The sequence below is a fragment of the Ictalurus punctatus genome, chromosome 16 (assembly GCF_001660625.3).
Source record: "Ictalurus punctatus breed USDA103 chromosome 16, Coco_2.0, whole genome shotgun sequence".
In the NCBI taxonomy this organism is placed as follows: domain Eukaryota; kingdom Metazoa; phylum Chordata; class Actinopteri; order Siluriformes; family Ictaluridae; genus Ictalurus; species Ictalurus punctatus.
In genome coordinates, this window is record NC_030431.2 from 6,160,597 (window position 1) to 6,175,152 (window position 14,556).

The following is a 14,556-nucleotide window of genomic DNA, read 5'->3' on the forward strand; positions in this document are numbered from 1 at the left end:
GGATGTTCACTGTAATGTGGATCACTCCATGCCTTACATGAATCAATATTTATCACTGTATCTGACTAGGACACTATAACACTGTCTTCTTTCTTTCTTTTTTATTAAACAATAATAATAATAATAAGCAGAAACTCAGAAAGTTGCATTATCTTGATAGATTAGAAGCACCATTTCCGTTCCATCTCCATTGGAGAGTAGTACCTTGGGCATAGAGTAGTATTAAATGCTTTCCTGACTTCAGTACACATTTGATTAGTGGTGTGTCAGGATTATGACGCGCACACGTTGTGAATGGACGGTTGGTAGTGTTAGATTGGGCAGTGCTGTCAGACTTGCCGCAGTTACATGGGATTTCACAGCAGTGCACTGAGCGCACCCACTGAGCAATGTGGGTCCAAGTAGATGTACACCTGATTTCAAGGTTCAAAAAGAAAAAGAAGAAAATATTTATGCATATGTGTATAGCATGGTTTGTTTGGTGCATTTTCACGGCTGCTGCTCACATGAAATGTGTCCTCACCTCCCTTGATGAATCTGTGAAAAGGTTTTTTTTTTTTTATGTAATTTTTTTTTTAAATTAAATTGTACTAAACAAAGTGCCACTGGATTATTTATTTATTAAGAAATGGAAAACACAGTTGTGCCTCAGGTAATAATTGAATAGTGTAATAGCCTTGCTTTGTGACAAATAGCTCTTAAGTGAATGTATGGACTGACGTGAACTTAAATAGACGAGCGTATCAGCTTATCAACAATGAATTTATCCGATGATAAAGATAAATCACATTCAGACACCTTTTTATCAGATATCATCTTAAATTATTATTATTTTTTTTTAGCTAATTGGTACACTGATTTTGTAAATAATAATGTGTTAATATTTGTAATCAGACAGCTTTTGATGATTGTGTTTTATCTGTAGCTGATCCCCAGTTTAGGGATTTAAATAAGCCATTTTGTATATTCTTATAAGTTGGCATAAATCCTCTGATTGCTGATTATAAATCAGGGTTGTTTTTCCACCTTGCATTGTCCTCACTGAGACTTGCCGCTTGGACACATAATTAATGCGCCAAGGTGTCTTTCTTTGCCTGATGCTTTGCCTTCATTCATTTTCATGCATAGATGCTATTCTGGCAAAATGGTTTATCTTGAGAATCTCGTATTTATCTCCAGTAAACACTCCTACATAGATACTTGGTTCTCAATGAAACTAAAGCTTGCTGTTGAGTCACATGTTTATTTGATGACACAACGTGCCTAAGAGCCAAAATAGGTTAATTCGGATGTTCCCAAATTTGCTTAGTTTAGCAATGTTCCACGTCGCCTTTTGAGGTCAATCCTCAGAAGCCTTGCCAAAGTACTGTAGATGTGTAGAGAATTGTTTGAAATGGTGCCAGAGAGGATCTTCATGCTTTTCTGAAACTAATCCCATCACTTCTCATTTTGGAAAATAGTCTGTGGTCATTTCAGCCATCTTGCTGTTTTTAGCCAAGAGGTCTCATGCTCTTCCTCCATCTGTCCTGTTAGAATAGAGAACATTATCCATTTTGCAGCATTATGTTCCACTAGAAGTCACATGTTCTTTTATAGGTATAGATATTTCTATTATAGGTAGTATGCACATGGTCAAGCCGTTATTACTGCACAGTGTGACTTTTGGCCAGTTGACTATTAGGGTGGTTGCAATTATTGTTCATTAACTTTGAAACACTTAGGTTGCATTTGTCAGTAATTTTGGTGAAATTAGCAGCATTTCATTGAAGCATTGTCCATTGCTACATTAAAGGAGACCTATTATGACCCTTTTTACAAGATTTAATATATGTCTCAGGTGTCCCCCCAGAATGTGCTGTGATGTTTCAGCTCAAACTACCGCATGGATCATTTATTATACCAAGCTGTAAATGCCCCTTTTTGGCTGTTTTCATGTCTGTCTCTCTAAATGCAAATGAGTTGCGGCTCCCCGCCCCCTTTCCAGAAGAGGGCTCGTCTACAACGGCAACAACAAATCAGAAAAAACAGTATGACTGACATCGTAAGTACTAGTGTTCAGCCCTATATGCTAATAGGGCAGAGTCCGTCGCTAGTCGTGGGTGGGGCCTGTTCCAATGTGATGTCACATTAGAGAGAAAACAAAAACGACTCATTTTGAGACATTGTTTATGATTTATGGGGAATCTAAAAAAATGAGTGGGTGGATTTTTACCGTTGTAGGGTGGTTGTGTTCGCACACTGCTGACACACATTAATGTTCAACCACCATCTAAAAGTGAGTTTTACATAATAGTTCCCCATTAAATAATAGATTACACGTTCAAGAACGCAAATGCTTCTTCTGAGCTACAAAAAAAAATTCTTGCTTAGTAACTTTCAGATCTACTTTCATAAAAAGTAGACAAATAATTTGTAGACTAAATTAATCAATAATCCATCTAAATCTGATTCTTCCCTTATGGAACACCCTGTGGTACTGTTGATACTGGATAATGGGACAGTGGTGGTGGTGCAGAACCCTCAGGGAAGTAAGGTGGCAGCTCAGCTCTACTACGGATAAAGTAGTACTGTCTGAAATAGGATGAGCACAGATAGAGATGATGGAGTTGGTTCAGGAATGGGGCAGAAGCAAGGTTGGATCTGGAATGGAAGAAAATGGGAACAGGGTTGAGGTAACAGGTTTGCTTTCTCAAGAACACTAGGTGTCACTTTTGTTGTGGGTGCGCTTAAAGTCATTGGGATAGGGTCATCAAAGATATGGCAGAAACAGGATGAGGTAGCTCATCTAGCTGGGTGTAGTGAGCCTTAGGCCAAGGACATACACTGTTCAGCCATAACATTAAAACTACTGAAAGGTGAAGTGAATAACATTCAGTAGGGCTGCACGATTATGGCCAAAATGATAATCCCGATTATTTTGATCAGTATTGAGATCTCGATTATTTATCACGATTATTAATTGATTTTAGTGACAACAGTGTGTTAGTGTTTTCATTGCACATTCACATTTAAATAAACAGACCACTGCTTTCACCTCCATGTTGTGCTACATTCCTGCTAATGTACAAATCTTTGCATCAAATTAAACTGATCCTTAAAGTGCATCATCTCGTAGAAGCAAAAGATAAATAAACTTGTACCCAAAATATAGGATAAGTAAAAATAAAAATGCCATCAACCAAATGAAAATCTGCATCAAATATAAGAATATTCAGCCAAATGAAAACAATTCAGGTGTATGCAGAAAAGGCAATAACAATGTTTACAGGAGGAGAGATGCAAGACAGTTTCTTTTAGGAGATTGCAAAAATTTAGGAGCACAGTTGAAGTTTTTAAATTATTATTATTATTATTATTATTATTATTATTATTATTATTATTATTATTTTTAGAGATGAATAATAATAATAATAACTAAAGATAATATTTTCAGTTCATTTTGCAGACTGTATGCAAAAAACAACCGTTAACCGTTAAATACAATAAACCTCAGTATTCATTCTTTGAAGTCTGCTCCTCTTAAATATATTTAAAGCTACACTATAACACTTTTTCCGCTGTCATGGTTCTGGGCTGGAGTCAGTTCTCAAACCGCTCTGTGTATATTGTGTATATATCTGAATAATCTCATATAGGATGTGATTGGGTGAGTTCATTTACCCATGAGATGCAAAGTGCTTTAGTTTAATAGTGTTCATTACTGATGCTCCGATCAGGATTTTTACGACCGGAACCGATCCACATACCAATCTTTTTTTGTTTAAGCTTTAATCAGGAGGTCTATCATAAATAGTTAAATGTAAGCTCTCTGCTCATGGTCACTGTTAATTGAATTAAAATAATAGCAATGAGAAATACTGCTGGTTAATTGATAAATAAACAAGCATAAAATATTTATTTTTAAATATCTTAAACAATCAATTATATCATTACAGTAGCACCTCTCAAGGGGTGGGATATATTAGGCAGCAAATGTACAGTCAGCTCTCAAAGTTGATGTGTTTGAATTAGGAACAATGGGCAAGCGTAAGAATATGCGTGACTTTGACAAGGGCCAAATTGTGAAGGCTAGACAACTGGGACAAAAGAGCATCTCCAAAACAGCAGGTCTTTGTGAGGTGTTCCTGGTTTACATTGGTTAGTAACTACTTAAAGTGGTCCAAGGAAGGATCATGTGCACCCAAGGCTCATCGATGAGCTTGGGAAGTGAAGACTAGCCCATCTGGTCCTATCCCACAGAAGAGCTACTGTAGCACAAATTGCTAACTATGATAGAAAGGTGTCAGAACACACAGTGCATCACAGCATGTGAGTGCATTGCTTACCTGGGGAAGAGATGGCACCAGGATGCACTATGGGAAGAATGCAAGCTGGCAGAGGCAATGTGGGCAATGTTCTGCTGGGAAACCTTGGGTCCTGGCATTCATGTGTAAGTTACTTTGACATGTACCACCTACCTAAACATTGTTGTAAACCAAGTACACCCCTTCATAGAACATGGTGTAGACCCACCTCGCAACTTACAGGACTTAAGGGATCTGTCTTGGTGCCAGATACATGTTCAGAGGTCTTGTGGTGTCCATGGCTGTTTTGATGGCACAAGCAGGACCTACAAATATTAGGAAGGTGATTTAAATGTTATGGCTGATCGGTGTAAATACAAAAAAAATCCATAGCCTTCTGTATTTCTACCTAGACTAGGTAAAAATAATATAGTAAGTCATTTTGCTGTCTTGTTAAAAGTCAAACTGAAATATATGTGCTGTGCTACAACTAACAGGGAAAAAAACTGTTATGCTAGTGTTACTTTCATCTTGTTCATTACTTTTAATGAGATTTTGTAATGATTTTTATTGAGTAGATTTTCCATCATATTACATCAGCTGTGGTCTGGATTAGGTGTAATTTCCCTACAGAGTAAGAAGGCAATAAGGCAATAAATATTTCTGCGATTATTCCATGGAAGTTGAGCTTCTTTTCCATGCAGTTGTTAACATGACATATTTATGTACTAAACATTTGTCATGCTCGTATTTCTCATAGGTTTAAATTAGTTGTATATTTGGGGGGGGGGGGGGGGGGGGGGGTTCCTTGCGTTTTGTGGCTTATGTTCCTGAGATTGTTTTGGATCTTGGAGAAACAGAGAACCATTTTTGCTGGGGGAAACTGTTGGGTGTCACTGATCCAGAATTGTGAATTATTAATACAATGCTGTAGCATTCCCAAATCTGATTGCTCAGAAGGTGTTGAATCATTTTCTATACCAGCGTGGCTTTGACAGTAATGCAGGACAAGGCGATTTACATGCGCTTGATCTAATACGTTTCTATAGTATGTATGGGGGAGGCTTCAAATAATCTGAGACTAATAATAAACCGATTAAAAATGTGTTACGTTAACAATGAAAAATGTATGGTGACGTTTTCTGTCACATTGATAGAAGTCTCAGACGTTGAACTGTTCTGCCATAGGAAATTCCATAGGAAATTCTTCAGGACTGAGGTGCTTTCCGGAATCTTTGTAACGTGGCGAGCTGATTTTTCTTTTTCTTATTCAAGAAAAAAAGAGAGGCTGCTATAGGTGCTATAACACAGTAAGTGATAATGATAACTAACTTGTTTCATGGATGTTCAACTATATTTGTAAAAAAAAATAAAAGTTCTTTAATGAGCAATAAAAGAAAGTCATAATTGGAAAATTGCTGTGGTGCAAGAGAAATAAAACAGTGTGGGTGAAAATAATGAACTTTGGGTCAACACTCTGTCACTGATTATTTCCTGTCACAGCACACCCTATGGTGTTTTATTCCTTACATAATGTTCAGTCAGTATTCCCTAGAGCTATAAGATTGTGTTAGTCACTGCAAAGATGTAGCTGCAGGCATGCTGCACTAGTTCGGGGATTGATGCCTCAAGACAAACAATTAGAAATAGAAAGAGCAGCAGTTGGAATAAAGGATAGCTTTGTGGATTTCATTGCAGAGGTCAGTTGATCTAGGTCAGAGTCAATCACCTTGACAGTATTTGTAATGAAAAATCCAAGTGAACTTCAGAGAATAAAGACACATCTCTTTGTTTGTTTAAGCTCAGCACGTGGCGAGTGTCTGTGACATGCTCCTAATAACACCCAGAAGCTTTTGTCAAAGTGGGAGTTACTTGATGCTTCACAGTATTCAGAATTCTTCACCGTGAGTGTTACTCCAGTCTGAAGTGTTAATTGTAATCCTGAGCATGCTTGAATGAGGCCCACTCAGAATGCAAATCTTCAGGAGAGTGCTTTTATTCTTCAGTGAACTTAATGGAGACCTCGCTGCTTCAGTACTCTTTATTTAATCTGGTAATATTACCTTGTGTCTTTCTTTAAGGAAGAAAACTGGAGGAATGCTGTTGTATTGTATTGAAAGTTTGGTTCCATTTAACGTTTAAACGTAATGAAATATTTTCTGGAATGTTGATGATCAGCCCCAACTGCACTGAGCATTGTCATCGCAAAAAAACACGTAATTGCAGTTTGCTTCAAGAAGCTCAAAATAAGTATGAGTGAATTACAGTAATACTTATCACTTGACTGAAAGGTTTACATACGCTGAAAACTGTGAGTTCTAAATGCCACATCTTCTCTCAGTAATGAAGCAGCGTTAGTAGAAGAATGTCTGATGTCAGATACATAGTACATCATACTTCAGCACTATTGCACGAGCAAGAGTACCAGTTATACTGAATATCGGCATGATAGCGCACGATACTCACAGAGCGCTGGAGGTAATTACAGCCGTACGTGAAATTCAACGTAACTGTAAGCTTGCTTGTGCAATATTGCTTTTATGCAACTGTTCCATAAGCAAGAAATTAATATCGACATTTCATATGGTTTCAATATACATTCCCATGTAATAAGTGACATTTCGGACACAATATGGCCAAATGTTTTGTTTATTTTTTTGCTAGCGGAAATAGATCCCGAAGAAACCGCACTCACTTTATAGCCCATCGGTTAGTTTACTAGCAACCTCACACTGAACTGTACATTCCTGTTCAAGGTGATTTCGGTAGAAATTGTGTCCTTTCTTCCTTTTCATCTTCATCTGACAAGTTTTCATATTTTAACTCGAACGTTATATTCCTGGAGATTATTGTTTACTACTACTGTAGTAATTGTTTTCTAGCTAGAAAGTGAAACTTTACGCGGCGAACCCAGACGAGCGGCGTGACACACACAGTGAAACGTCCCATTGCGGTTATTAGGAAATATAAGCACTCTTGGAAATCCGCTCACACATCAGGAGATGGGGGTTCAATTCCCACCGCTGTCCTGTGTGCGCAGAGTTTGCATGTTCTCCCCGTGCCTCCACGTACTCCGGTGTCCTCCCCCGGTCCAAAGATATGTGTTGTAGAGTGACTGGCATCTCTACATTGTTCATAGTGCGATTGTGCCCTATGATTGGTTGGCACACTGTCCAGAGTGTCCCCCTGCCTGGTACCCTGAGTCCCCTGGGATAGGCTCCAGGCTCGTTGTTACCCTGTGTAGGATAAGTGATCCAAAAAAATGGATGAATGGATGGATAGCTACCTAGCCGAGCTAATGTGTTTAAACCTTATTTAAACTGTCTCACAAAGTAAGTGCTGCTTACAGACCTTTAGTCTGTAGTGTAAATAATAAACGTAAATCGAAAGCACTATATATGAAATGAATGTGGAAGCAGTAGTATATTGAATAATTTAGTAGAACGTTTAGGCCCTATTCCTATTTTTTTTTTCCAGGACTGTGTTAACACTGTTGTTAGTATTTTTCCCCCCCCTCAGAGATATCTTAGTTGATGCCTTTGAAGCCAAGAAAAACAGTTTTAGCTTCTGGCACTGACAGGTTCTCTAATCCCTACCCAAATAAATTTGAGATTTTTCATACAGTATGTTATCATCTGTTATCACAGCTTTCACAATGCAAACACCCTTTCAGGAGGATATATATGCCACGTTTAGATCATTTATTCCAAACCATAAACCTTTGGAAACATTTAAGACATTTCGGATGTCACATGTTATTTGATGAGGAAATTTATTATTATAAATTATTATATATTATATATTATCACAAGCTCCGTGCTGAAGACCATGTTGAAATACAGGTTATGCTGTGCCCTTGTCCACTGCGCAGCTTAATCTCACGGTTGTGAGTTGGCCACGTAAATACACTTTCAGAGAGAATTTCAGGGCTTCACCTCGTTCACCAAGTAATATGCCTAAATACTAATCACACCAATGGTGTAGTATGGTAGTGTGTGGTTCAGGATGCCAAAGTATTCATGACTCAGGACATAATTATTTGCTTACGTTTCCTCAATATTACTCAATATTATAATGAGAATAAAAAGAAATTTTATCACTGTTCCTGTGTACCAGGTGAATGAGCAATACCACTCAGGTCCTCCATGTTATTGAAGATACTGTACTGTATGCTTACTAAATTTAGCTAACTATTTAAAATACAGCGTACAGAATAAAATGATCACCCCTAGTTGCTTCCGGTCTGTGTATTTTTAGTTTGTCGATTTTGTTCTCCAACCTGTTAAAAGTGACCCTCACGTCACTTGATGTCTCACTTGATGTTGAAAAATGAAGATACAGAAAACCACACAGATACCTGTTGTTAGTCTCTATGGTAATGGTCTGCACTTAAATAATGCTTTTAAAAAAATTTTTTTTATAAACTTTAGTGGTTCTACAAAGCACTTTACACTGTGTCTCATTCACCCATTCTCACACACACACTGCCATGCTATCTTGCCATCAGGAGCAACTTGGGGTTCAGTGTCACGCCCAAGGGTGAGACATGTGGAATCGAACCGCCAAGCCTATGATTAGCGGACAACCCGCTCTACCACCTGAGCCACATCCGCCAAATAGTATTAGTTGTCTAACTAAACAAATTCAGAATTGGGTAACAATACAAATTTCATAACAAAGATAATTTGGCACCCTGTCCAGGGTGTACCCCGTCTTGTGCCCGATGTTCCCTGAGATAGGCTTCAGGTTCCCCTGCGACCCTGAAGAAGGAGTAAGCGGTAGAAGATGGATGGATGGAGATAATTTGGCGGACTGTCATTAACTAGATTTCCTCCAGATTAGAGAACAAATTGAATGGCAATAACTGTAGTTTTCTGCGACCAAATCTCAAAAAAAGTGTTTGTGCATATGGTGTGTTAGTGAGCGAGCATATATAGTGAATAGGAAGGCATTTTTGTGTGATAAAAATGTTCCTACGTGAAGATGAATGACAGTTCTCATCATTTTCTTTGTTTAGAAAATCAACACAATTTTCACCTTCAGTGGTTTATGCAGCACAAGTGCTTAGTGTTCTCCTAATGCCTGCTCCCTCTGTAGCAGGAGAACATTACAGGCAAATGAATATTATAAGTACATTTTCAAACTCAAGGTTGTAGGTAATGAAAATTTGAGCAAGAAATAGACAGGAATCTGGCTATGAAAATGCAGCGCGTCATGTGAGCATGGAAGGCTGTTTGAGATCTGGACAGAGGTCTAGCAGCGTGCAAGTCTATAAGATTGCGTAATGCATAGTAGAAAAATCTCTTTTGGAAATGTTGTCAGTTTCATGCATTTGTAATAATCCGATTTGTTCTATGACACATCACAGGAAAGTCACGCTTTTGGAAAGGTGTGTTGATATGAATCATAGCATATGAAACAGCAAAAAAGAGAGAGAGAAAAGGAGCCATACTGTTTCTGTTATGATGAGATGTACTGCATTATCTTTTCAGCTTAATCACCATGCTTTAAAATAACCGAAGCATCATTATAATAATTATAATCACTGGAATTTAATGATGCCCTGGTAGCATTAATTGACAGAAAAGACAGCCATCAGGATACTGTCTATAAAAATATAAAGTCACGTCACTTCCTTGGTCTTTGTACTTTTCCCAATAGAATTACATCTTTTCCCCTCCAGATCTGGCATTTCACATATTAATGCATTGCAGTTATGGGATGCCCCAGTTTTTTGCCCTAATTTGGCCTGAATGAGAAACGTATTCATTTCAAATTTAATCCGGGTTTAAGGACAAGACTATATACTAACATTTCTGCATTCATATCATCATTTCACATGTGGCATAAATCTAGAGGAGTGTATAGGCTGCACTGGGAAACTTTTAGAATTAAATTAGCTCATGACAGTACTTTAGGGAAACATTTGGGGTCTGATTTTTTATTATTATTTATTTTTTCCAATGGATGATTCCATACGCAGGTATTTTCTTGAACATCTTATACCACCATTACCAATTTCTCTTGTTCATTGTCATGTCATGTCAAACTACTGACTCCATTTCCCAGAACACACCACAAACTTCAAACATGGCAAAACTACAAATCCCAATGTAACACACTGACACATCGCTGTCTCCTGAGGACTAAGCAGACACACCTGTTTCCAATCACACTCGCAATCACACCACACTATATATAAGAGACTGTTCAGTCACTATATCTGTGTGAAGTAGTATGTGCAGTTGCCATAGTCGCTGTTGTTTATCAGGCGTTACTATTGTGTTGTTATTCTAGTTATGATTCTGTTTTTGTCCTTGACCTTGATTTCTGCCTTACCTGCTCTAGTCTGTTTGCCTGACTGCTGCTTGTATTTGTTGTTGTTTTTGCCTTATCCTCTGGATTAAATGCTTTCCAATAAAGCTCATAACTGCGATTGCATCTGTTCAAAACCTCATTACGTGACATACAGAATATTCCCTTAGTGCAAGAGCCCCTTTAGTTCCCTTTGTTTAAATTATTTTTCAATCAAAAGCATGCTCAGATTCTGTCATGTTATGTCTTCTGTTCATGTTATTTTGTTGTGTTGATGACAGGCTTTTTTGATGTGGAAATCCAGCTCATATGCTATTCCGAGGGGTCAAGTGCGTTTGCCCATTAGTTTAAAATGACATTTGAGTGCTTAGGAAAGGATTCAGTTTCCCATTTGGTTTTCTGTAATTGTTCAGTATATCTTGCCTCATGTACGCTTGTAATACAGCTGCTTCCGATGCAACCGTCTACAAATCCTTTTGTTTTGTGTTTTTGGCATGCATAGTATGTTATGCTAGAAGAATTGATTCTGATCCCCATTGCCATTATGACAAATAATCTGGGTCCTTTATGCTCTGACAATTCATCCTTGTACTCTTTCCTCAGAATGGAAATAATGACTCTCTATTACTCTTTTGTGCTGTATCTATTGGGTTTTGCAGAGAAGGATCCTTGTTGGGGTTTTTCTTTTCAGTATATAAGGAATAATGTACAGTATGTGACACTTACATGTCACTAAATATCTTACAATGCTTATCCTATTCAGGAAAATATAGTAAGTAAGTAAAAGCACATTTATGTAAGTCATCATGATTAAAGTGTTGCATATCAAATAAAATGGTAAAAGAAATAAAAAATTGGAATGAATCTCAGACTCTATTCAAATGCATGTGCTAGTAGGTTTAAAGACAAGATTTAAATATGTATATGCTTTCAAGAAAATTTACTTTGCATTTTAAAAACTGGCGAATTATTACTGTGATTTTGAAAACCTCTCATGGGTAGCCTGAAGCATACAGCAGAATTGTTTTTTTTTTGCCACTTTGTTGACATTTTGTAATTTTCCCAGCAGAATGATATCCAGCAGAAGTGTCATATCACAAATTAATGCAATTTACTACACAGTTATGGATGCTTTGGGATGCTGTTGTTTTTCCTGTGCGTGCCTTATTAGTCTGAATTGGACATACTGTACTGCTCGAAGACCTATTAGCTAAAAGTTGGGGATGTCTGCGCTTATGGATTCTGTTGTCAATGATCAGATTCATTAAGCAGCACATGCTTTCTTAATCTTCATTATCTCCGCTCCTCCCTTTGGACATGCGCTTAGTCATTGCCCCAAAACATTTTTGGAAAGCTGTCAGTCGGCATCGACTAAGGCAATGGTTTGTCAGATTTGTGACCTCCTGAGCCACTCTGTCTTTATGCTCAAGCTGCCAATTCCACTCAGAGCCCTCGGGTAGCATGTTTTAGAGAGCTGTCACGTTAGATTGAATGCTCTGCCATTCCTTGAGTCTTAGAGCTTATCAAAGCAAGGTCTGTCGGCTTCAGTATTGTGGGATGCATCGAATGGAAATCTGACCACTCAGCTATTCAGTAGTACAGTATGTGTTTTATTAATTATGTGTCTTATTATTATTAATTATTAAATAATGGCTGGCTGAACATGCCAGTAAATCACAGCTGCTCACTTCTCTGTGCTTGATTTCTTATAGATCTGTCGGAAATACACACCACTACACCCTTTAGGAAGTACAGTCGTCAGGATATTAGACCAAATGGTCTGTTTTGTATGTTGTTCGATCTTTCATGAAACCTGTTTTTCTAATAGACTTGTGGAATCTTTCTACTGTACAAGACAGTCATCTTTTCAGCTAAATCGGGACAGATTTACTTATAAAGCTCAAATTTTGCACTAAAAGGCTCAGGGGAAACCGGAATATTTTAATGTGTGCACAATAGTATTATAGTGCAGGTGTGTACAAATTGTAAATTCATTAGCTAGCCCACCAGGCACGTAAAAGCTCCAATGTGCCGCCCAACCCCATGTTTTAGTTGCCTGGATACCTGAAAATGAGGCTAAAATGTCATAGCTACCATAATGTAATAATGTATGCTGAGCTAGTTAGCTGGGTAAATTGCATTGATATTGATTAAGGCAGGGGTTCTCAAAGGTAGGGGTTACGTGGGATCACATGATTTACAAATGAGATTGCGAGAGAAATGCATGAATGTTTGAATTTTATTCAGATTTTATTTTGAAATGAACTGGGAGTCATAGTTAAACACGCCATGTTTAAATTTAATATTGAATATGTTAGTACACTATCCTGATACCCTGCACTAAGCTTAGGAATTCAGCAATAAAAATGTACACATTTCCCTGGCTGTATATTTCTGCTCAACAAACTAGCACTGTGTCTCGAATCACATACCATTATGTACTATTCGAGACTTACTAACGCAAACCAGTTGTCCTATTACGGTTGGTGTTTGAAAAGTCTCTCTTGTGGCCTTTAAACCCACCGGAAGGTCTGCCTTGAGTACCAGTTTTTTTCTGCATTAGTAAATACTTTCGAGTGTAAGGTCAGAGTTTACGATTCGAGACGCAGCCCATGACAACAGTCACAGCGACGGCTTGTCAGTGTGTTTAATGGTTTACAGGTCGACTTGGAATCCAGACTGACAGGGATTTATATCCAGATATACATAAAGTACGCAGGCAAGAGTGTGAACGAACAAGCATACGTTTCCTATCCTCTTCTTTTTACATTTTAGCTATGAGCTGTGGTGATCTGTCCTTGACTTGTACATAAAAGATATTATTTGAATCTGGCTAGTGTCTATATTTTCTCTCAGTATGTTTAACTGCAAGGTCAGTGCTGCTTATTGCAGGAGAGTTAGCCAGTGTTACAGCTTTAGGCTGGATTTTTTTGCCCCTTGGTTTCATCACTGTTTCCACATACCTGATGTAGAAAATACTGTCTGTCACCCAGATTGTCTCTCATACGGACAATTAGGCAACTACGAATAAATAAAAAAAATATATATATATCTTGGACACTAAATTTGCTAGTCCTGCTCACCCAACATTACGCCTGACATTAGAGTGTGGCCCGTTTAAGACCCTAATCTTGGGTTTTTCTGGCTAATTAAGCAGGAAACGATCCGATACCATGCCTAGAAATGTTTATTAAATACGATCATTCAGAATGAAATACTTGTGGTCTGTTAGTTAGTCTAATGTAGTAATTAATGTGAGCTGTTTTTGAGAAGCCTGTTAAATATGATTTTAAAAGTTGTAGTAATTTATCAAATTCACTGATAAACGTGTCCGGATCCAGTTATTGAATTTCCCACAGGTTACCTGACCATGTTGCTGCTGCATTATTATGAAACTTTACTTAAAAATGCGAACGAGTAACACTGAGATGTTTCCCTCAGATTTGTGCATCTTTATGCATTAATTTATTTTTTTATTACTGGCTATTTATAGCATTTACAGCATCTGAATGTGCACCAGTATATATGACTACTATAAAAGAGGAATTTTCTAGTGCTTACGGACTTCTTTGAGGCTTCTCACATCATTACCTCTTGCAGTTTTTCACATTTCATCATGTATGTTTAAATATTTGCAATCAAAATTAAAAACCCATTTCATTCATATACGGCTTATGGAGATTTTACCCAGGTCTGTGAATTGGAGAAAATACACCCGTCTGATTTGTGTAATTTGGCCCTCGCTTTTTAATATATGCCCACCGTAATAGTCATTCAGGTGGCAGTTAATATTAATAGAAATGAAAATTCTAATATTGCACTTAATGGACATAACTGTAAAAGTCCTGTTAGCTATCTTAAGATAACAAAATGTATTTTAATTGTTATTGTTCATTAAATTTAATACTACTTAATGTCTTCACCAATCATTCTGGCTTTCTTTGTAATATGCCTTCTG

At 37.6% G+C, this 14,556-nt stretch overlaps 1 protein-coding gene across 4 annotated transcripts in view; it reads left to right on the top strand.

Moving 5' to 3' along the window:
* LOC108276982 (cAMP-specific 3',5'-cyclic phosphodiesterase 4D) overlaps nt 1-14,556 on the top strand; it is a 194,572-nt gene that overhangs the window by 46,485 nt on the left and 133,531 nt on the right. The gene's annotated exons all lie outside the window — the stretch shown is intronic.